This window comes from Meriones unguiculatus, chromosome 10, assembly GCF_030254825.1.
Source record: "Meriones unguiculatus strain TT.TT164.6M chromosome 10, Bangor_MerUng_6.1, whole genome shotgun sequence".
Classification (NCBI taxonomy): domain Eukaryota; kingdom Metazoa; phylum Chordata; class Mammalia; order Rodentia; family Muridae; genus Meriones; species Meriones unguiculatus.
This window is the reverse complement of record NC_083358.1, coordinates 100,951,920-100,976,769: the sequence shown is the minus strand read 5'-3', so window position 1 is coordinate 100,976,769 and position 24,850 is coordinate 100,951,920. Positions and strand designations below refer to the sequence as shown.

Below are 24,850 nucleotides of genomic sequence, written 5' to 3'. Positions count from 1 at the left end.
GCTCACCTTAAGACATGCCAAAAGATGGACAAAATAATTGGTTCCTCAGTGAGGTGCTGAATTGTTGAGGAAAGGGTGTCTTCTCCTTTCTATTGCTCTTGTATCCATACTTTCCTCAACACTTTGGCCCCCAACAGTCTGCACTTCCTTACTCTGCCTTTAAGGCCTCCCTCCCTGATTTGTGGCTAACGGCCATGTCTCTGACTTCCATGCCAGCTTACATGGCATGGTTTTTCCTCTTCTCCCCTCCATTCTCTTTCTCTGGGTAGTTCCAGAGAACTACCAAAAAAAAAAAAAACCCTTTAAGGTTTGCCCCCCTTAGGGTTTCTCTTTTAAACTCTGATAAAATTGACCTTGGGACCTTGGGCATCTGCTTCAGCCCATTCATCAATTGTTTTGTTCATGAGACTTAGAACCACAAAGTGAGACCTTGATTTCCCCTGTGCCAATGCTGTTTGTACTACAAAACTAGGCTCCTCTCGGTGGTTTGCCTGGTTATAACCAAAGCTTTTACTCCTTTCTTTTGGTCAGTCCATGGATACTCATCAGGGCCGAACTCTGTGGCAGGGACTGTATTAGTTACTCTGTGTGCTACTATCACAAAACGAGAAGCCACTTAAGGGAGGAAGGAAGGGCTTGTTAGGGTTCACAGTCCATCATGGCAGGGAAGATAGGGCAGCAGAAGCAGAAGGCAGCCGGTCACAAGAAGAAGCGACAGATGAGTGCTGGGTCTCAGCTTTTGTGACTTAGGATAGGTCTTCCCATATCAATTATCCTATGCAGAAAATTGCTCATGGACATACCCAGAGATCTGTCTTCAAGGTGACTCTACGTGGTATCAAGTTGTCAGCAGACACACGCTAAGGTTAGAACCGAATGTGATGTGATTAATAAATACCCTAGAAGAGCCAACAGTCCGTCTTAGAAGATGGATGCTGAGCACATGAATAAAAGGCAGTGCGCTGAGACCAGTGACAGACAGGAACATGAGCCTACTGCCATGGGGGCATGCCGAGGGGGTGACTTACTAGATGCTAGTCAGGATGCTTAAGTCAAAGAGCTGTCAGGGAGCTGGGAGTGCCATGCTGTGGGGAGCATGTGACATAGCCGGTTCTCATTACTCAGCACCTTGCTGCCTCAGCCCCCAGGTACTGGAAGAGCAAGTGCACACACCTCCAACACATGTGACCATTGTCCTCCAAGCCTCCGTCTGCTCCAGAAATGCAGCACACTTTCCTTGACCTAGCCTTTTAGATACTGATCCCTCAGTACCGGAGACCCCTGGAGCCATGCCCTTGACAATCCAGAACTTTCTATGAAGTAGGTGCGATACTGTGAAGGAAAATGTGTGTGGGGTGCTCAAGGCAAACCTCCTGAAAAGGAATAAGATGAAGTGGGAAACCGACAGTCCTGTTCCGCCCCACCCCCACCCCCCGCAGTGGGCCAGATCCTGTTCAGCATTGCTGTAGAAGCCATGAGTCTGTCTATAATGACTCGGCGCTTGGAAATGGTGTTTCCAATGTGACCTTTCTACCTGCTCTTCCAACAGTGCAGCTGTTGTCACTGTTAATAAAAGCCAGACATGGCTCTCCCTCAATGCAGCCAATTAGAACTACCTTGAGAGGGCAACAAGGGTAAGCTGGCTGCTAATGAGGGCAGCTGACATTTTGGCGTTGGCCTACTTGCCTGATGATGACGGAGTGAAAAAACTTACCCTGCCGAATGGTCTCTTTCCCCTATCCAGCACCTCCAATACCTTTACCATTCCACGAGGGCCAGCTTTGACCAAGGCGATGTGATTCACCGGGCAGAGGGGCTTCCTCCTGGGTAGCGACACCAAGCAGCCCTGCCCTTCTCAGCAAATACTCCTTGTCATGGTTAATCGTCATTGTCAAAGTGACTGGATTTGGAAGGACCTAGGAGACACACCTCTCAGTGTGTCTGTGAGAGGGTTTCCAGACATTGAACTGGGAAGGGAAGACCCCCACCATGAATGTGAGCACCACCGTCCCACGGGCTCAGAGCCGAGACTGAATCACACGGGGCAAAAGGAGAAAAGGCCTGGGCGCCAGCATCCTGCACTCTATGGCTGCCATGTGCCACGGCTTCCTGCCACCATAGACTGTATCCCCTTAAACGGCGAGGGGAAATCAACCTTTTCTTCCTTAAGTTGCTATTGTCAGGTGTTTTGACACACTCATGCAGTAACAGCTTTAAGCTGGTGTGACATGACAATAAACAAGCAGAGGCAAACTCACAATGAAGCTCATGGAAGTTTAAGCTTATTTGCTTGCAGCTTGGGTGTCGCTCCGGAAGGGAAGCATTTACCTAACAGGAGCAAGGCCTTGAGTTTGATCCGCAGCACTGAGAAAGAACCATTTGGGGTCTACCGTTCATATGGTCATGTGATCTGTAAAGCCTACAGAAGCTCCCCAGCTGGCTTACTCACTGTCGTACTGGCTGGTACTGAAGAGATCGCAGCCATTTTGGGGGTCTCATTAAAGGGAAATTAAGTCGGGCATAAATTAGGCTTTGGATTTCTGTGGGACTTGGTTAGGCAGTCTGCAGTCACTTTTGAGTGTAGGCGGTCTTCACGAGGTGCTTCAGTGTGGAAATGGCTTCAAGACAATGCAGCCAGGCATGGTGACACCTCTGATCCCAGTACTCAGGGAAGCAGAGGCAGGCAGACTTCTGTGAGTCTGAGGCCAGCTTGGTCTACCAAGGGAGTCCAGGACCAGGACAGCCAAGGCTACACAGAGAAACCCTGTCTCGAAAAAAAAACCAAAATACAAAACAAAACAAATACTGCTGCCCATGGTTCTAACCCATTCTAAGGCGAAGAACCAAGAAAGGTGAGTGCTCCTGAGACCCAACAGTACATGTGTGTGTGGGGGGGGGGTGGGTCATACCGCAGAAACAAGCCTTGAACGAAATAGCCTGTGGGGGGACCTGTCCTGTCACCCACGGTGCGAAACAAGCATGGCGCTAAGTTCTCATCAGCACCAAGACTCATGGGCACTAGGACTGTGCTGAGTAATACAGGGAGACAATGATGCACCATTTGTTTGTCTCTTTTCCGACAGGAATGATGCCCAACAGGATTTATGAGAATTCCCGCTCATAGGGTCCAATCCGCTGCAGTCCTGGGAACAGCAAGTGTACCCGGCTGTGAAATCCTGTGTGTTCTGCACCCATCCATCAATATAAATATCGCGTTTGTTATGCTGGAGGAAAGATTAATTATCTTTCCTTTCTCTCTACAGAAAACATCATATAATCATTGAGTATGAAGAAGTGATGAAAGAGCGTTCAGCCAAAAAAAAAAAAAAAAGTAGAGAAAATACGACAGTGGCGTACTAGGCAGTTAATTAATTCAGAACTCTATTATTTTTTCTTTGTTTTGTGTTATTTGTGACATTTTTCCACGCTAAAGGCTTGTTTTCAATTCTAATCTTGTGTTGGTGGTTTTGTGTTTTTCTTAAAGGGGGCCCTCCACATTGTATAAGTCTTAAGCCCCACAAAACCTGAGTTCACCCCTGGGTCGTTGTGCCTTTGTTTATTCTTTGTCATTTCTTTCTTCCTTTCTTTCTTTCTGAGACAGGGTTTCTCTGTATAGCCTCGGCTGTCCTGGACTCACTTTGTAGACCCGCCTCTGCCTCCCCAAGTGCTGGATTACAGGCGCACACAGAAGCCTATTGCCTCATCTCCCTCCACACACACAGTGCCTGCCTAACACAGGCCAGGCTCTGAACCAGTGTTGGAAACACACAGGAATGGAGCAGATCACCCTTCCTCGGAAGAGACTGGGAGACAGAGAGGATGTTGAGAGAGGGTCTTCCAGGAGAAAAATATTTCATCTAAGAATCCTAGAATACGTAAGACGTCTCTGGATAAAGAGTTAGAGAGAGCACAGGCCAACAGTATGGGGTCCTGAGTTGGGACGAGATGTTTACAAAATACTCTCTAAATACCTACTGAATTAAAACAAGTAAATAAATACTGAGTCCTGGTTCAGGGTTGAGATGCTATGGGAGGGACAGCGCACATCAAGTCCTTCCCCCAGCAGCTAGCAATGGAGGAAGGAGAAATGAGAATCAGGATAGACATCAGCTGATGTAAAGTGGCAGATCAGCACGTGCAAAGGCCTTGGGAGTCAGGGAAAGATCAGAGAGCAGCTCTGTGTGGCTGGACCACAGTAGACGGATTTGTAAAGAAGTTTTTGAAGCAAAGTTGCAAATCTAAGAGGTGATGAATTATGCTAAGTCTGTCAAGAATGGGGCTGGGAATGGCCATACCTCAAAAGCCTCATAAGTCATGATGAAATATGAGGCTCTGTGCTATGGGCGAGTGCTTTCGGGGAACGGAATGGCATGCTCAGATCGGCGCGTTAGAAAGACTGGGTTTCCGTGACTGACAGAAGCCTGGATGAGGCAGAAGGAAGGGCATGAAGGTCTCAGCTCCCCTCCCTGGTGAGAAATGCCCATTAGGGAGGGTGTGGCACCAGAAGAAGGGACAACCCTGAGGAACTCCGTGTGCCTGCCGAGGAGGCAAGTAAGAGGTCACGTCAGGGCAGGCTGGGGTCTGCCTCCTCCTTCCCAACACCAGCCACTCTCACGGGAAGATCCAGGGTTGTTAGTGGAGGGTGTTTCTTTCTGTGCAGAGATGGCTGTGTCCCGGTATGGTGAGCCTATGTGATGATGCTCTCTGTTGGCTCGTCCCCCCTGGATTTCTGTCCATTGACTTCTTGAAATTATCCAGTAGGAACCCCACCAAAAGCTGGGTAGGAGGGGACTCAGATCACCGCGATTTGTCTTTGTTGCCTCCCCAGGCTGGCCGCTATCTCAGATTCTTCAAGACAAGCTACCCTACCATCTCCAAACGACCTTTCTCCTTCCGGGTTCGGCATCTGCTTCTCCTTCATCTCGGTCATGGGAGTGGTTCTGACTCCCGTGACCAGCTATGGAATCACCCGACCCCCTTCTGCTCTAACTGAGCTGCTCTAGTGCGTCAGACGTCTGGCCCTGCTAGGACCCCCACTGAGTCACACGCGTGCCCTTGCCGCACCAAGCTGAGCTGTCATGAAGTGGCCGCTCCTCCTTTAAACCAGGCATTCTCCACAAAGCCACATGCCAAAGAACCCTTCCACAGCCCAGCCTGGCACTCCGCACCCGCTGACCAGCCGGCACCACCCCGCACCTCCTCCTGCTTCTAGCCCTGCACTTGAGTTTGGCTTGAACTCTGAACCCGGGGTGATGTTCCTGCTCTTCATTCCATCCATCCAGGATGTTCCCACAGGGTAGGGATGGAGCTGAAAAACCCTGGTGAGACCTGGGGAACCTGGCACCAAAAACCAATGGCTGACATCCCTGCCTCTCCAGAAAGAGCTGGCAACACTCGTCCCATTGTTGTTCTCAAACTCACCGTTCTGGGGCTGTCTGCTGACCTGTGGCCATCTGTATGTCACCTGGGTCAGGTGTGAATGAGTTACTGTGGCGTTCCTGTAAGTCCTTACTCCTCCACGTTGGAAGGTAGGTACTCGGGGCAGGAACTCGCTCACAGCTGTCTCCAGAGGCCCAGCCCGGGGCCCAGACATGGCAGATGCTGAAGAGGTATATGTTGAGCAGCAACAGACGAATGACTAGCCTCGATTATCTGTCGACCTTCGTCCTTCTTCCCAGACAAGACAGAGCTCCACGGAGCCAGGAGCCTTCAGGTTCTTCCACCATCTCCAGCATCCTTTAGCATTGAAACTACTTCCAGCTGCTGTTTCTGGACTATTTCCTCTGCTTCAGGCTTCAGAGGGCTGCTTTTGGGCTACTTTCCCCATGCCTCATTAGTGTCTGTTTATCGGAACTGACCACACGAATTTACCTTTGATTTAACCCTTAATCAATGCTCAGTATTTAAAGAACAGCTTTCTAGAGCTGGGTGTGGCAGAGCACCCCTGTGACCCCAGCAGCTAGGAGGCTGTATTGGGGAGGAGGGGTTGCCAAGAGCTGCAGGCCAGCCTGGAGCGAAGAGTGAGACCCTGTCTCAAAAGAAGAGAACAAGTACTTCCCGGGTTTCCTGCCTGCAAAACTGTGAATGAGCGACCCAGCAGAATCTGACCCCCTTGCTGTTTCTCGGGCACGTGATTGGTTTGTCTGTTAGGCGCCGGTCACCTCCCCGTGAGGGTAATTCCATGCATCATACATGAGCTTCACTAGTTGTTTTTCTCTAAGGCTGGGCTCTTAGAGACATGACGACCACCATGACCCCACCACTGATGTTTCCAACCTCGACCACTACTAGCCAGATACAGGACTAACCTGATTGCTGAAATTTTACTGTTTTTTTTTTCCAGGCTCTAGCTGCCATGAGCAGCCATCCCACCCCTGCACCCCAGCCTCCCACCGTGGATAACTAACAAAGAGCTGAGCCTCCCAAATCTCTCTACTGGAGCTTTTCCATCTCAGGCTGAGGAATTTCCCGACCCGAGTGAAGGTCGTTAGAAGAATATTCTCTGAATGTCTGACCTTTCCCTGGTGATGCGCTGACCGGCCCTCTACAAGCTCCCTGGGCAACAGAGGCCAGTGTCCCCTGGGGCTTCCTTCTCCTGAGTGACGTTATGTCATTACTTCCACGCACAGAACATCCTATCGCATGGTATCACTCGCCGTCATCACCTTCAGTATTAACTACCTCTTGGGGTTTGTTACAGAACATTTCAAAATCTGTACGTGTCTGCCTCGCTGACTAAATCACAAGCTCCCAAAGGGCAGAAACCATGCTTTAGATTCCTGTTGACTTGGGTACAAGTTGATTTTAGGTAACCCAATGACTCAGGCAGAGGCCTCTAGAGAGCAAGTTGGGGTGTGCACGTGTGTGTGTGTGTGTGTGTGTGTGTGTGTGTGTGTGTGTGTGTTCTGTATTTGGGGATGAGGTGTGGGGGTGTGTGTATGAGGAGTCTGTGAGGATATGTGTGTGAGGGGTGTGTGAGGAATGTGTATGCGTGAGAGAGAGAGGGATATGTGTGAGAGGTGCAGGGGGTGGGGGTGAGGTGTGTGAGTGTGTGTTTGTGTAAAGTACCTGTGTGTCTGTGTGTGAAGGGTGCGTGAGGGCTGTGTGTGTGTCTGTGTGTGAAGGGTGTGTGAGGGTTGTGTGTGTGTGTGTGATGTGTATGTACATCACAAAAGAGCTTATGTTATGAGAGAGGAGACGTCATGGGTCCAAGGAGCCCATTTGGAGGAAAAACTATCTTTAGAGCATGAGAGAAAACCGCAGTTTCAAAAAGAAAAGACAGAAAGGTAAGATGACAACAACGTTGCTGAGTCCCAAAAGTCATCACTGAGGCTGTCGGGTCACCAGGACAGAGGAGGCTGTTGTATGTGCTAGCTGGAAGGTTGATGGTGGCCTTTGGGGCCTTGATAGTACAGTGTCACCAAAGGACAAAGCTACAAAGAGGGATGGAATGAGGAGACAAAGCAGAGGCAGCGAAGGGCAAAGTAAAGGGCAGCCTGGCACACAACAAGTGTTCTTGAGAATAGTTTCTCATACCAATGTGAAATGGCTGAATACATTAAAAAACTGTTGCAGTATTATAAGAGAAAAGCTATTGATTATGGGACAGGGTGGGAGGAGCCTTTCGGGGGGGTACTTTGTGTGTGTGCGTGTGTGTGTGTGTGTGTGTGTGTGTGTGTGTGTGTGTGTGTTTCCTCCTCATAGTACTGGGCCTTGAACCTTGAGCCTTGTGTATGGTAGGTAAACACTGTAACACTGAGCTACACCACAGCCCTGAAAGGAGTCTTTGCAAGGGAACATTTAAAGATAGAGGTAAGCCTGGCCTGGTTAGAAAAAGATGAGACCCTCAGTCCAGATGGAAGCCAAAGACAGGGGAAGGAGAGGTATGTCCTGTAAGATGAAAATAAGGGAAGGAAAGCAAGGCAAAGGAAAAAAAAAAAAAAAAAGGAAAAAAATGGATATTTGAGGTGATAGTTTCCTTGGCAATTCTGCCAAGTTTTTAAAATGCTCATGGCCCCTCCTGCTCTACGTAGAAGAATTACAGTGGCTTCTGGTAGCTCCAAGTCTGTCACAGAATTAAGAAATGTTCATCATTGCATCAAAGACATCTTCCTTTACTATGTTATAGTGCTAGCCTGGACAGGACATTGGGGCAAGCTCAGAGAAGTATCAATGAGGGTCCAGAAAAGCAAAACATCTCCATCAAAAGCAGACAAGTTAGTAACAATATAAAAAAAAAAAAAAAAGGCTTATGAAAAAAAAAAAAAACAGGAGAAAAGCAACTCTAAACTATATGGTCTGCATTCTTCCTTTTTATAACCCTGGCAAAAGCAAGAGGCAAATCCCATTTACAAGGGCAGCAGAAACTCTGTCTCCTCCCTGACCTGAGCCCTCTCCATGCATCATAAATATCCCCATAGTCATAAATATCCCTGATGAGGAAGCAAAAGGCTCTTAATTGGCTCCAAGTAATTTTATGGTAGAAGTGCTGGGTGAGGTGCGCAGAATGAGAAAAGGACAGGGTGAGGGGCCTCCAGGAGAAAACTAAAGTCTAATCTTCTACGCTGTGTTGATTTAAACCATGAGAATAGAAACCGGCTCATGATCCATTGGAGGGACCGTGCTCTTCCTTTGTCCCAGGCCAGTTCCCTTCTGGTGAGATCTTATGGCAGTTGATGTTCTTTAGTCTATCCCGTTAGAAAAGAAGAGTCATTACTGCCATCTATTAAAAAGAAATGTTAGAATAAGGGATAAACAAGCGTGCGTGCAATAGCGTGCTATAAAGCAATAGAACAGTGCAGACCACTGATGAAAGGACGTGGACGAGTTTAGAGACACTCCAAAGCGGAAGTCACAGAATGGGAAAGCGGCACATCCTGCACACGCACAGCAGCACTGCTATACACTGAACACGTGTGAGGCAGGTGAGGCGTTACCTTCACACACACAACTTACAGAACACAGGTGAATTCCCGTAGGCAAGCAGGCAGGCCAACAGAAGCCCCAAAGTCGTTGGGAGCCAATCCTCCTGGAGGCTCAGGAACGGATGGAGTTTCACCTGTGCCCACCCCACTTCCAGTTCAGCCAAAAGACCCTGGAAAGGAACCCACCCTGCGCTTTGTACCCTCGGGAATGTGGCTTGCGGGGCTAAAGCGTGCTCAAGGACATCCTGTTTAGAAGCCAGGTGGAAACAGAGCCCAGGCTGCTCTAGAGAGGACCTGCCTACCTCAGGATGTTGCAGTCAGCGGTTATAAGTGAGAGAAGGGGGGAGAACTTGTCGCCCCAAGGTCACTTTGGCAAACTGTCTCGTACATAATTCCCTTTATAGGATCTTCTATTTTTTTTTTAATTTTGTGTGACAAAAATTCCTGACAAAAGCAACTCGATGAAGGAAGGTTTGTTTTGGCCAGTTTGTGAGAATGCTATCTACAAAGATGGGGAAAGTATGGAAGAAAGAGCGTGAGGCAGCAGGTCACGCTGTGGCTGCGGTCAGGAAGCCTAACAGGGCTGTTGGTGTGCCTACTATGCTGGTGCCCATGTCTTCTCCTCTGCCCCTTTTTATTCGGTTGGGGGTTTGTCCCAGGAGATGCAATTCACATTCAGGGTATGTTTTCCCTACTCAGCTAAACACCCCTAGAAACACCCTCCCAGATATGGCTAGAGATGTCTCCTAGGGAGGGGGGTTAGATTCAGCCAACACGACAATGAAGACCAACCATCCTAAACCTACCCCTTGTTATCTAGCCAGACACACCACTCTAATCCCTAACATTTCGCTCCTAGCCCCATGAAAAGCCCACCACCATCTCATATTACAGAATGTATTCAGTCCATCTCCAAGGGCCCCCTAAGTCTTAATGGTTCTAAATCGATCAAGCATCCAGGGCTTCTTCTGACAGAGCCATCTCCTACCTGTGGCCTCTTGTAAAGTTAAAAATAACAAACAATACGTTTCAAGGGCTGGAGAGCCAGCTGAGCAGTAAAGAGCCTGCACAAAGGACCCAAATTCGGTTCCCAGCACGGTATCAGGTGGCTCGCAGGGCAGGTAATTCCAGCTATAGGGAGTCCAGTGCTCTCTTCTTGACTCTGTGAATGACTCCTCACACGTATTAAAAATAAAATCAATCTCTTTTTAAAGTTACACATTTCCAATATATAATAACAGGATAAACATTTTTCATTCGGGAAGGGAGGGATGGGATTAGAGTGAGGAAAGAGCGAGTCAAAGCAAGACAGAAACCCATCAGAGTAAACACCAAATCTGTCAGTTCTAAATCCAGCCTCTGGTGCCGATGATGGGATCTTCTGGGTGCTAACAGGCTTAGACAGCCGCTCCTGTGCTGCTGCTGCTGCTTTCAGCACACATGGCCTCGCTCTTGGGCTGGGGCCACGTTGTGCCTTCAGCGTTCCTCAGAAGACATGGCTCGGTCCTGGCACCCCAGACAGCCTATGCACCATCAGAGCAATGGATCATTCACCTTCACAGCCTCACTCACTGGCCTCTCAGAGCATGTGTGGAGGGTAGCCAACCTTTCTACATATGGCCTTGCCTTAGAGGCAGGCAGGGCCTGATGAAAGCCTCCATTACCACCCTTCAAGGGTTGCGGTTTTACATGCTTGCAAAATCAACACCACATAGATAAAGCTGAGTTCTTCTTCCAGCACAGTACGGTCTGGCCCACTTCTACCATAGTTACAACAGTCTCTGTGTGCCTCGGCTGCCAAACCTGAGGTGGGGAGAAATCTTCCCTGGGCGGTTGTTTTTCAGTACAGAACTCCTTCAGCTGCATTCTCAGTTCCGTTTCTCTCCTTTCAAGTGAATTTGCATTTTCACAAGCTGGAGCCTTTGACGTGTGGGGTCTTGCCCTCAAGGCATATGTTCTATTCCTAGTGCAAAGTGAAAGATTTCTCCTTAATTGTGCTAATCTCTTTAACAAGTACAGCTGCTTTCTCTACACCCTCATCTACAATTTTAAACACACACATGCTCTTTTCCCCCCAACTGATCATGGTCCTAACTTCCTACTCCACTTGCCCCTCTTCCTCATTGCAAACTTGGATAAGAGCAGCGAACAGTAATCACAGCACAGTCTGGATACTATGCTAGACCTTGAAATGTCTTGTTTCAAATACATACGCACACACATCCTGTTTCAAATGTGTGTGTGTGCATGTGTGTGTGTGTGTGTGTGTGTGTGTGTGTATCATTTGGATTCAGTCTAATTAAAATTTCTCATAACATGGGAGAGTACAGACAGATTCTCTGCCAGAACAGACCACCAGTGGTCTCTCAACAGGTTCCTGATAGAGTTCTTGTTCCCCTCTGAAACCTCATGAGCAGAGTCTGAATGTTTATATGTTTCTCTATTCTTATCCTACCAGCTCCCACAGAGCTCTTATTCCCCTTTGAAACTTCATGAGCAAAGTCTTTGTTGTTGTTGTTGTTTGTTTGTTATTTGAGATAGGGTTTCTCTGTGTAGCCTTGGCTATCCTGAACTTGCTTTGTAGACCAGGGTGGCCTCAAACTCACAGCGATCTGCCTGCTTCTGCCTCCCTGAGTGCTGGGATTAAAGTCTTAATGTTTGTCTTTTTCTCCATTCTTATCCTACCAACTCCCACTAGCATGGCCCACTAAGGTCTGCTTAGAGCATTCCAGGGCCTCTCTAGTCCACACCTCAAATTCTTCTCATTCCTGCCATAAACTAGTCCCAAAGACCTATAAAGTACAGTCAGGTTTATCACAGCAGCAACCCTACTTCTGGTACTAATTTTCCATATTTGTTACTCTTCTCGTTGCTATAACAAAGTATCTGACAGCAGTGACTTAGAAAAGGACTTATTTTGGTTAATGGTTTGAGGGAACACAGCCCCTCACAGAAAGTAGGAATGGCATCGGGAGAGTGACACAGCTGTTCACACTGCATCAGTAGCCAGGAAGTAGAGACAAACGCTATTAAAGGCGGCTTCCTTCTTCTTCCTCAATCTACCTCAGTCAATGGGATGGTACGGCCTACCTTCACGGTATGTCTTCCCTTCAGTTAAATTCCCTTCTGTGGAAATGCCCTAAAAGACCCAAAGAGGTGTGTGTCCTAAATTCTAAATCCAATCAGGCTAACAATAATTACCCATCAGAGTAATCGATGCAGGAAAAGAAAATATGAATGAGAGTTGGGAAACGAGAAGCGGAGAGAGGGAGGACCTGAGGAAGAACAGGTGAGCTTTCTGGTGAAAATGCTCCATAGATCTTCATGGGACTTCATTTTGCACAGGTGATTAAAGATGTTAAGACTCAGCAAAGGTGTATTTAAGATCCACATGTGTCTTGGCATTCTGTCCATGTGAAGGGACACCATGACCAAGCAACTCCGATTAAGGAAAGCAATGAACTGGGGCCTTGCTTACATCTCCAGAGGTTTCATTTATTATTACCATGGTGGGAGCATGGCAGCACCTCAGGCAGGCATGGTGCAGGAGAAGTAGCTGAGGGCTTTCCATACTGACCCTCAGACAGGCTGAAGAAAGAGAAACAGTGAAGGGCCTGGCTTTTGAAGCCTCAAAGCTCACGCCCAGGGGACACTTCCTCCAGCAAGGACACACATATTCCAACAAGGCCACACCTCTTACTCCTCAAGCAGTTCACCAACCAGGGACTAACTATGCAAATAAAGGGGGCCATTCTCAATCAAACCACCACAACCCAGGTTGTTGACTCTGAACTTGCAGACAAAATGGGTATTGAAATATACCGGTTCACACGCTGAAGAGAAAAGTGCACTCCTATCTGCAATCTGCTTTGAAATGCATCACTGAAATAAGAGAGTCATAGGTAACGAGAGGGATGGGTAGATGAACAAGTAGGAAAAAAAACAAGTTGCCGGGCATGATGACACATGCCTGTAAACCCATCACTCAGGAGGCAGAGGCAGGTGGATCTCTGTGAGTTCAAGACCAGCCCGGTCTACAAAGCAAGTCCAGGACAGCCAAGGCTGCACAGAGAAGCCCTGTGTCGAAAAACCAAAAGAAGAAACGCTTTAATAAAATGGTAGTGGTAGGGTCTGGGTGGCACATATGCGCCTCTACACTGTACACTTTACTGTGTCTTTCATATCTTCCCACAATAAAATTTAAAAGTGGTGTAGCTTTTAAATAGCAGTGACTTACTGGTTACCCAGGCACAGGGAGTTTTAGAAACATTTTCCTAATCCCATTATCCTGATGTTGAGTTCAGAGGCAAAGCGTCTTGCTCAGAGACACACGGCTGGAAGCCCTGGGGTGAGATCCGCTTGATGCTCTTACATGCTCACACTTGGAACTCCTCGGGCTTCCTCTTCCAGGGGATGGACACTTGTCACCCTTTTCTGCCCATGCTCCTCTGAGGGAAGATCTGAAGGGGCTAGCCTCTCTCAAGCCTTTCTTCCTAGATTGGCCTCGGAGGGGCAAGGGATGCACTCTGACCCAGCCACAATCCATCCACAGCCCACGGATATTAACTACGGTTAGTGACTTTTAAGAAAGGTAATATGGTGTCTACATTCAAGAGGCTGCTAGAGTGGTTAACCTAGCCTGGAGAACTGGGCTCTCAAACCAGGCATGATGGTGCACGCCTATAATCACAGAATTCAGGAGGGTGAGGCAGGGGGACATCGGACAGCTTGGCTACACAGTAAGTTCGGATCAGCCTGGGCAACTATCAGAAAAAGGAGGAGGAAGAAAAAAACAACAACAACAGAATCTAGACTCTCGACTTTGGCATGGACCGTGTGACCTTGAATAAGCTACTTCAAGTGCCCTCATCTATGTAATGAGAATATACCCCACAAGTCTTTCCAAATCTCATGCTTCTGTGACTTTGACCCATGGGTGCAGACAACCTATGTTAATGGAGGCCGGTGAGGAAAAGTGCCTTGTGCTGGGTGAAAAGCTGTCTCTTCAAAGAAGGACCTCAAAGAACGTCCGTGGAGGGGAGCAAACATCTTGAGTGGAGAAAAGGCAACCTCGGGGCATGAAGGACGAACAGTCTATGTGGTATAACATGGATTCATGGGAACAAATGAATAGGCCACTGATAGTAGGCCAAAGAAATTATCTCACCCAAGTCTAGCTTGGAGAAGCAGTGAGCTTACCGAACATGACTCAAAGGCTGCCCCACTGAGAAGCCCACCCAGTATGGGAGACGACTCACAACAGCCGCATCCCGGAAGCTCCCAGCACAGCCAGTATCTCTTCTTCCCGGCAATTGTTTGCTGATCCTACAACCTCGGAGAGGGTCCTTGAGGGATCTTGTTAACTTTCAGGAATTTCCTGAGCCTTTTAAATTTTGTTTACTTCCTGGCCTTGTATGCTGTACTTCCTGAATCTTATATACCTCCTTTCTTTCTTCAAAGGAGAGTGGTTCTGTTTTGGAGGAAAGAGCTGCATAGTAGAATTCAAATAGACAGGGCTGAGGAGACCACGAAGGGACCAGGCTGAGCTCCCAGGGAATTGAAGCAGAGTGATGTGCAGGGAGATGGTATCGAAGAGAGATTAACCTGGTTATTTATAGCATAGGAAAAGAAAAAGCAATCACCGCACACGGCACCTTTTAATCAAACCGTCCGGCAGGCTCTCTGACCCTCTGGGTGTTTGGTCCCCAGCACGCTGGCGCTCCTGTGAAGTGCCTCAGGACAGGCGGACAGGCTCGGCCTATGCTCGCCCCAGCTGCAACAGCAAGCACACATCAAAGAACTCAACAGACCTCAACCGAGCAGCATCAATTAACCGCAGAAATAAGGAGCCAGGGCAAGAGGGATGGCTCTGCCGCCGAAGAACCTTATCACCCAGCCTGGCAACCTTAATATGCTTCCCAGAACCTACATTGTAGAAGTAGAGGACTCTCAGAAGTTGTCCTCTGACTTCCACACACATGCCATGGCAATCACACTGCATACACTCACACACACACACACACATTCATGCACAGGATGGTTGGATGCAGAAATAAGTCCCAGACAGACGTGTCAAGAGGAGGTTCCAGAGGATGATGTCAAGCTACCTTTCCCAGGACCAACTGAGAGGACACTACATTTTTATCTGAGGTGGAACTCTGACCAGAACTGAGATCCTCAAAGAATTGGAAGCCATCGTGCCTGATGGAAAAAGCTGGAAAATCACTGGGCCAGTCTGACTCCCTCCATCTCACCTTTCAACTACTAACCCCTAGCCCACCTCAGGCCAGTGGGGCTCTCTGCCCAGCTTGGTTCCTTCCACAAAGGCCTGCTCTTTTCTTTCCTTCCCCTCTGCAGCTGCCCCGAAGTAGCTTCCCCCAACCCTTCATCCCCTTTCTTCCTCACCTAAACACACATAAAGAGCTTTTCACCCTGTAAAATCAGCCCAAGGCCACAAAAACAAACTTGGGGAATTACACATGACTTAGATCCTTGAGACCATTGTCTTGAATCTCTCAGCTTTTGTCTCCTTCACAGGAGACAAGAGGTGATGTTTATTTGCCAATAGTCCATTATTCAGACCTGTTAGGGGTCCTCAAGGGCCAGCTTTAGCCCAGCTCTGGGGTCTTAGGTATTTCCAAGAGCTTCTTCACAGCAGTGTTCCACCACACTCTCGAGTGACCTCACGGCAGGGGTCCCAACTCCACCACCTAAGAAATCACCTAAAAGCTACCAATTCCAGTCCATCATTTACCACCTCTCGTATTTCTATTAGGAATGCAAGCAGCTCTTGGCTGCGCAGTTCTGGTTCAGGGTCTCTCATTCAATTGCAAACATGTGTCATCCAGGTCTATCATTATCACAAGGGCAAGAGGCCTCCCTTTTAAGTTGGCTCATCCACTTGACTGGCAAGTCGGTGGCTGGCTTCTGTCCATGGACCCAGCTCCACTCCGTGTAGGCCTCTCTGGGTTGCCATTTGGCACGACACTTACAGCCTGGCCTCCAGCATCACAGGCTGCCCCTTGTACATTATTTTATGGCTCACAAAGGTCCTGCCTCTTCAGTGTGAAAGGGGAGTACAAAAGGCCCCAGGGTCACTGGAGGGCAGCTTGGAGCCTGGCTCCACAGATTGTGGGGAGGAACAGAACCCAAGGTAAGAAAGGGTAGTCCTCACGTACTCCAGGATGAAGTGAGTAAAGGCATAGCCCTGTCCTCCTGAAGCTTCTGAGCCAGTGGGAGACGAGAAACAATTGCTCTTGGAATGAAATCCTTAGATCTGCGCCCACCTACTTTCCTATTGATGGCCTCCTTTCTCACTGGACTCCAACCTCACAGGTCTTTTCCCCAAAACTCTCACAGATCAAGCCCCTACCCTCTTTGGGGCCTTCGCACCGCTGTTCCCTGGAATGCCCTCCCCAGGATCGCATGGCGAGTTACTTCCGGTCATCTAGGTCACGTGTTTGCCTCGCGATACTTTCTCGAGTGTTCTTTGTCTGCCTTCAGCCGCCATGACAGCGGCTGCGGAGGACCGCAAGCGCTAGGTCCTCCTCGTTGCTTCATCCCCTGTCTTAGAGCAGCGCTGGGTCACTCAGGAGTGAATGCAGCCCCTCCTTTCCAACCAAGTTCTACCCATCCTTTCTTCCAGAAAACCGTGGCCCCAAGCAGGCCCCAGCCACACTCCTTAGCCAGCCCGCCTTCTAACTTCGCTGCCTGCCAGGAAAGCCTGCAGCCCACCTCTGCCTCACTTGCCCTTCTACTCCCCAACCGACCCAGGCCTAACTCCGGGACCCGTCTTCCCTCCGGGCTCCCTCGGCTTGATTTCTAATGTCCGCTCTCTTCTCTGAAAGGACCACTCCAACCTCATCTTGCTGAGCATGTGTTTCTGGCCTTCCTGGGCTGCAATATGGAAAAAACAGTCACTCATTAACACCCGACTGCCTGTCGGAGGAAGCAACGTGATGCGTCAGGACCCCCACGCATATTTATTTTTAAAGTATGTTTTTTAATTTGAAAGCACGCGGCCGCTGCGGGGTCCGAGGGCCACCTCACCTGCTGGGGTGTGTGATTAGCGAGGCCTTTTCTCCATGGGTGGCATGGCCAGCTAATGGAATCACGCTCCCCATGTATGTTTATCTTCAGTTAATTAAAATTTTGCCAAAGCTTCCTCACAGCCCTTGCTCACAGCAAGGCCAAGTCTTGGCTTGTGGCCCTGAACTGGGCTGGCAGGCTAGATGGGGGCGGTCATCCTATTAAATATTAATCTAAAAAGGCAATCAGGCCTATGGGCTTCCACCCCTGAAGTTCTCCCGCTGGGAAGTCACAGATCGATGCCAGAGCTCAGTGCCTGTGGCTACTTTTCCTGCCAGGCCTTACTCAGCATCAGACACAGTTTTTCAGAACTGTTTGCTGATAAATCTGAGCAGAATTCTGAGCACACACTCACTCACTCTCTCTCTCTCTCTCTCTCTCTCTCTCTCTCTCTCTCTCTCTCTCTAAAATTGGGATGAATTACAGCACCGGTCTGCCTTGGAAAGGGACGTTAAGCACGGTGTGAAAGTGCATCTTATAAATGACGAATGAACCAATTTGACAGCGTTTATTTGGAAGTGCTGGATTAGGCAGAAACAAGTACCTCACAAGTCAGATACCAGGACTAAAACTGCCCCCGAGGAAAGGGGAAGATGAGGGCAGAGCTGACCCCTCGGAGCCTTCACTCCCCCTTCCCAAACTTGTGGAAGCTGCCATCTTTCACGTTCACCTTCCTCTCCTCAGCTGCTGTAACTTCTGTCCCAGCTCCAGATCATCCCGGTGGCATGGCAAATTTGGGAGACACAAGAAATACTCTACGGGGCTGGGGCAGTGGTGGCACAGGCCATTCATCCCAGCACTCGGGAGGCAGAGGCAAGAGGATCTCTGAGTTTGAGACCAGCCTGGTCTACAGAGCAAGTTCCAGGCCCTCCAGGGCTACATAAACCCTGTCTCAAAAACAACAAAACAAACACACACACAAAAGGGACACTCTCCTATGTCCAGTACCTGTGTACTGCATTTAGAAAGAGGATCTTTGGAAATGTAATTAGTTAAGTAAGGCGGGCTCTGGTCCAAGACTAGCTCTTTAGAAGCATAGATAACAGAGACACAGAGGCATGCATGTTGCCAGTGAGGAGGGAAGCATCTCCAAGGAATGCAAGCAGCCACCTGCAGCTAGGAAGAAGCAGAGACAAGCCTTTCCCAGAGCCTGAGAAATCACAGCCCTTCAGACTCACACCTCCAGAACCAGGGAGAATAAACATCTGTTGTTTTAAGACACCATTTTGTAGTGTTTACTGTGACAACGTTGGATATTAACAGGCCTCCAGCACCCTGGTGCTGCCTTATCTGCAGGCTCTCTGAAAACTGTCAGTCACCCTGAGTCCTTCCCTTTCTGGGATGTCAGGGGCAAGGAAATCCCAGCCTCAGTTTAAGACATGGGGATGAAGCTAAGGACATGACTCATCATATCTCAAAGCCTTACCAGTGATTCTGGAAGCATCATAGTGTTCTTGCCTAAGCAGAGGTCAGTGGGTATAAGAGACTCACTCCTGATGGGGATGTCACTCTGCCTTAGGGATCATCACCTACTTCAAGTCCCGTGGGCTGTCATCACAGACAGAGGGGACAAGACAAAATATAGATTTTCATATCTTGTATTAATTCATTTTTCTTCCAAAAGGTGAATGTTAGGAGGAGGGTACAACTCAATGGTAGCTTATTAACTGAGTATGCTCGAGGCCACTGGGTTTTATTTCACTGTGGAAAGAGTAAAGGAGAGGGAAGGAGGGAGGGAAGAAGGAAGGAAAGAAGGAAGGAAAACAGTTGGGCTTTATCTACTTAATCCTTCTAGAGTTGAAAGCTGAAAAAAGAAGCTAAGGAGAGAGACAGACAAACAGACAGAGACAGAGACAGACTCAGCAGTGTTGTCAGTCAACTGGATCCCAGTGACTTTTAGCCAACTACTTCACCCAAAAGGAGCAGGAGTGACACATTGCTCTCATGAGCCCCTAAGAAACAGCACTGAGGGGTTCCCTAGTAAGGGGAGCAGGACTTTTCTCTGGCATGAACTCAGTGACAGGCTCTCTGATAACCTACCCCTGGGGGGGAGGGGGTACAGCCTTGCCAGGCCACAGAGGAAGACAAAGCAGACAGTCCTGATGAGGCCTGATTGGTTAGGGTCAGATAGAAGGGGAGGAGGACCTCCCCTATCAGTGGACTAGGGGAGGGGCATAGGGAGAGAAGAAGGAGGGAAGGTGGGATTGGGAGGAGACAAGGGAAGGGGCTACATCTGGGTTAGAAAGTGAATAAATTGCAATAAATAATTAAAAAAAAGAAATAGCACTGAGATCTAGCTGCTCTGGGGCTATAAAGCAAATCATAACACATTTAAAAGAATAGAAATCATATGGCCTGTGCTCTTGGGCTAACAGAAACTAGAAATCAATAACAGAAAGACAGCTAGAAAATACTAACATAGCTGTGCAATGAACAGCATATTTACAATGACACATGGGTCAGAGATAAAATAGCATGAGAAATATCCAAGTGTCTAAAATAAAACAAAAATGTAACTTATCAAAATGTGCAGGATGCAGCAAAGGCACTGTGAAACCCCCCCCAAAAAAAAAGAGAGAGAGAAAAGAGAAAAGGCATGGCACCAAATGCATGTGTTGGCAACAAAAGAATTGTAAAATCAATCAGTCACCTAAGCTGAGTTTAAGGTCAACAGGAGGAAGTAGACGTGAGAACATGCCTTTAATCCCAGCTCTGAAAGGCAGAGGTCTCATCTACATAGTGAGTTCCAGGCCAGTCGGGGCTACATAGTGAGACTCTATCTATAAATAAAGAAATAATGAAGTCAACAGAAGAAAAGAAATACCGTGGGCTCTGCCGTGCGTGCCTGTGGCCCTAGTTACTTAAAGAATAAAAATGAGAACCTGACTACTCCAGGTATGGTTGAGGAGAAGGATTTCATTGTAGATGTGAGGAAGAGAACCGCCAGAGGTCTCTCGAAGAGCCCAGACTGAACATGGCCAGCAGGATAGACTAGGCCATGAGAGAAGAATGAGACAGGGAGAGCGACAGAGGAAGAGAAAAGAGAGGGGGATTAAAGACTAAGGGCAGAGAGAACCAAGAGTGCACATGGCCAAAATGGCTGCATTATACAGGAAAGAGAAGCTGGGGGGAGGGAAGGGAAGCTCAGTGGCTAGAGAGGTTTGGGGTGGGAGGTACTTGAGATGCTGGGAGAGCCCTGTAGCCAGGTCAGCTTTGATATGCTGACCGGAATCTCAGTTAACTGTTTGTCCTTTGTTTCTTTGGGACCTAACACTTAGGAGGCTGAGACTAGATGACCACTTGAACCCTGAAATTTTAGGCCAGCCTGGCATATCCCAGCCAAGACCCTATAACTACGAACAGGAAATCAATAAAGGCAGTAAAACTAGAGTGATTTTCTTTTTTTTTTAAGATCTGACGTTTTGAAAAGATCAGTAAAATCCATTAGCCTTCAGCCAAGACTTCAGAAAGAGAAGGTATAGATTGCTGATATCAGAGATGAAAGAGGGTTATCACTACAGTTCTTACTGGCATTGAAAGAGGAATGGAGAAATAGCACAAACAACTCTATGTCCGCAAATTTGACAACCTAAATGACGTGGGTCGATCCCTCAAAAAGAGAAAAATCAGCCAAAACTCATGACAGAAGAAACTTTTGTGTCTGAATGAAGTTGAATCAATAATAAACTGGTTGAATGGATTAACATCTATTCCAGCTATCTACAGTCTCTTCCAGACGACAACAGGAGTGTTCTTTTACTCAGTCTATGAAGCCAACATGACCATACTACCAAAAGCAGTGTCTACAGGAAAAGAAAATGGCTGCACCATAGTTCCCGTGCACACAGACATAAAAAATGGCTGGAGAGATGACTCAGCCATTAAGAATGCTAGTTTTTCTTGCAGGGAACCTGGATTTGCTTTTCAGCACCCACCCAGGGGCTTACAACCCTCTGTAACTCCAACTCCAGGGCATACAATGCCTTCGTTTGGCCTCTGTGAACACTGCACCACACGGCGCCAGACATACATGCTGGAAAAGTCCCCAAACACATAAAATTAAAAAAAAAAAATCAGCAGGGCAGTTTATTTGTGTGTGTGCATACCACAGCATACGTGTGGAAGTCAAAAGACAACCCGCAGGAGTTGGTTCTTTCCTTCTGGGTGAGTTCTGGGAGTTGAGGTCATTAGCCTTGGTAGCAAGAATCTTTGCCTTCTGAGCCATCCTGGTGGCCCACAATAAGCATGCTAATCGGGGTGGGAAGAGAAAACAACATTATAGCGCAGTGTAATAACTGTTCCGTGTTACTATTAGGACCCCTTATCTGTTATCACATCTAATTTATAAATTCAATTTCATCATAAGTATTTGGAACCAGAAATAACATCATCCATGGGTTTCAGGTATCTTCCGGGCCTCCAAGAACATATCCCCTGAGGATGGCAGAACTACTCTCTTCTTTTTCCACTCTTGACGTGTGTGTGCACACGTGTATGGGTGTGGGTGTGTGTACATGGAGAGAGGAGGTTGATGTCCCTTGCACCTCATTAATTGAGGCAGGATCTCTCAATCACACCCAGAGCTCACTGATATAACTGTCCTTAACAGCCTGTGGAGATCCCCTAGTTTCTCCTTTGAGGCTGGACTTGGTTACAGGCGGGTCTGAACTCTGGGCCTCATGTTTGTGTAGCCATCTCTTTAACACCAAGCCTTCTCCCGAGTGCCCTGGCAGCCTTTTCTTGAGAACCATGTTGCGGGGGGGGGGGGGGGGGAGGGAGGGGGGGGAAGCAACTCTATGTCAAGGCGGCTCAGTCATGACCACTTTCCCCCAAGAAATTTTCATGTGATTCTGAGTACACTTGTATATAAAATAGAAAAACCAATCAATTTACATTTAATCCTAAATGTATTTTAAACAATTATTTGATAGTCATGTAATGTTATAATTTATATTAAAGACTAAGTCAAATTTGCAAACCAATGAGAGGATGCGCATATTCATTTTTACAGAGGGTTAAATCTTGATCCAGATATTTGATATTGCATAAGAGAGAACATGAGGATTTTTCAGAGTTCACTGATATTTTGATTTTAGAATCAATGCCGAGAAGGTCACTTTGCATAAGTATTATGCACGCTACTAAATGTCACAGGGCAAAGTATTCAGAAATTGCTGGAAATTCTTTCCTAATCCCCAAATCGAGACAATACTCAAAGAGCAGCTTTTCCAATGAAACATCCCGATACAATCCCAGCCAAAGATATATGACTTTGATACTTATATACCGAGCAACAGTGGTAGGAACATTTGAGTCTTTCTTTCTGTAATTAAACCATCCTGTTTCCCTAAGAGCAGAAAACTTTACACTGCAGTTTATAACAAGAGCTTCAGCTTCGAGTCTGAGCAGAGCCGTCCAGGGGAGCCCTTGGTGTTTCCTGGCCAGAAAGCATGCACAGGGCACACGCTGTTGTCCAGAACCGAGGCTGCAGGAAGACAGTACAAGTTTGCCTTCCCAGGAGCCCTGATTCACCCTGAGCTGCATTTCTGAATGAAGTTTTGATTTTTATACAGGGAGAACTCTTTTGCTTTGGCCAATTTTTCTCAGTACCCCTACACTCAGCGACTCACTCCCTTCGGGACTGATACCCAGCTTCTTATGACAGTGGGGAGAAGTCTAGTCTATGAAAGCAATGGCGGATGCGCTCTGGCTCCCGCATGAGCTCCGGGGAAGGAGACACAGCAGTGTAGACCCTCCAATGGTGACAAATGAAGCTCTCTAGCCCCTCCCCCCACCGTGCCCACAGCGAGTGAACGTGTCCACATGTAGGGACTGGGTTTGGTGTGAGTACTCTGCCACCAAGTCACACCCCCTCCCCCAAACTGCTCTGAAAAGTTGTGGAGGGGGGGGACTGGAGCGACGGCGCAGTGGCTTTGGTCCCTGGAGCCCACATGAGGGTAGAAGAGGGGAGAATGAAGCTGTCCTCTGACCTCTACACGCATGCGTGCCATGCGGTTGCCCATACTCCCCACTCACCGCATACACACCACTCATAACTACTGTTTTTAAAAACCACGTTTGTTGTTTGAAAAACAAAAAAGGCCACTGACAAAATGCTCTTCTCTCTCCACTGCCGCCAAGAGACTCGGCCCCTTGCCCAAACCTGCCACACACCTGGCACAACCAACTTCTTGACAGTCCTTCAAAGGATATCCTTGGGCTTCATAGAAGGGAGCAGCGAGATGGCCCGAACAGTGAAGGGGTTTGCTGCTGACCCTGACGACCTCAGTTCAATCCCCCGGAGCCCAAACGGTGGAAGGAGAGAACAGATTCCCACGCGTTGTCTTCCAGTCTTTACATAGCGTCATGGTATGAGGACCTGTGGTTCCCCCTTCTCTGTCCTGTAGGTGAAAATAATCATCATCACCGCAAGGGTGCCCAACCTGTACCTTTCACACCACCACGGCTCCCTTCTCCCCGGAGAAAAACCTCTGCAGTGCGTGCATAGAAGCCAGCCTTCCCTCAGCTCCGTTTGAACTCCAGGTGCTCAACTGCCAAATGGGAATGTTTCTGTGTGCCCCCCCCCCCCCCCACACACCGCCATGCTGGCAAGGCTTCCCGAACAAGCCTGGTACCTAAGAGTGTGATGGGAGAAAATGAGAGCCGCACCAACAGGAGGCCGGAGACTTCACTCTCAGCTAAAAAAAGAACAGGGCAATCTCCCTTACCTCCGAGGGACTGCAGTGAGCAGGGGTGAGCAGGGGAACATCTGGCCTGTCCGGCCCCTCCCTCCCTCCCTCCTACAGTCTCTCCAGCACTTCTTCCAGAAGACAGGGATAAGGCAGCGCAGACCGCCGCCATCCACACACTGTGTAAGCGCCAGCTTTGACCCAGTTCTACTTCAAATCACCACCCTCTCTTCCTACCTCCCACAGACGCCCACCCGGCTGCTGAGCATGAAGAACACTGCGAAAACTTAGGCCAAATGGGAACCTGGGATGGTAAAGCCTTTGAGAAAACAGCTGTTTGTTTGTGCATTTATTATCGTGTTTTTGCTCCTGTCTCGTTTGATTACAAGAGCCTGTCGGGGAATGTAATAATCCTTTGCACTTTAGAGAAGTCTGTGCTGGGCTCTTCCAACCTTCATTCTGCTTCAAAGCAACTCTGGGGGGGGGGTGAGATCGTAGCTTTCTTTACCCAAAGGCCTCTGTCAGACTGTCCTTTTTCTGGTCCCTACCTCCCACCCCCCCTCAATATGCAGTTCTGGAAGGGGGCCTGTGGCTGCAAGGGGCAGAGAACTCAAGGCTCCTGCAGTCCTGACTCCAGGAGCAGCACGGGCAGTATCCTGCCTACCCATTCCCCCTCCCGTAGTTCCTCCCCCTCAGCAGGCCCTCCCGTAGCAGTCTTTCAGGCTGTCCAGCATTGCTCCAACCTCCACCTTCCGGTCATTTCCCTCTGAGGAAACTGCCCAGTGTGTAAAGCTTCCCTTCTGTGGCAGCCGGAAGTGTCAGATTGTTTCTCTTCCTGACTCCTGAGGGGGAGCGGAGGAGGCTCAGATTCTGGATTATTCCAGAAGGCCAGCTGCAGCAGCACACAATTGGCATTTCCCCCAGGATCCCTGCCTGAGTCATAACCCGGACCCACACCCCTTCTGGTGGGGTTTTGCCTGGACTCTCTCCTGTCCTCTTGCCTCTTCCCCTTCTTGGAAACTAGGACCCATTTTCCCCAAAGCCAATCTGAAAATATTTTTTCTACTCCATTCCCTGCTTTTTAGTATAAAAGCTGAGCACAGGGCCCGGAGAGATGGCTCAGTGGTTAAGAGTATTGACGGCTCTCTC

General features: G+C 48.4%; 1 long non-coding RNA gene across 1 annotated transcript in view; it reads right to left on the bottom strand.

The window, feature by feature from the left end:
* LOC132656943 (uncharacterized) overlaps window positions 1–23,875 on the bottom strand; it is a 121,189-nt gene extending 97,314 nt beyond the window's left edge. Inside the window, exons 1-2 of the long non-coding RNA XR_009594777.1 lie at window positions 23,741–23,875; window positions 23,187–23,413 (exon numbers count right to left, since the gene is read on the bottom strand). This is a non-coding gene — a long non-coding RNA (uncharacterized LOC132656943). The remainder of the gene's footprint in view (window positions 1–23,186; window positions 23,414–23,740) is intronic.
* Window positions 23,876–24,850: the final 975 nt, after the last annotated feature.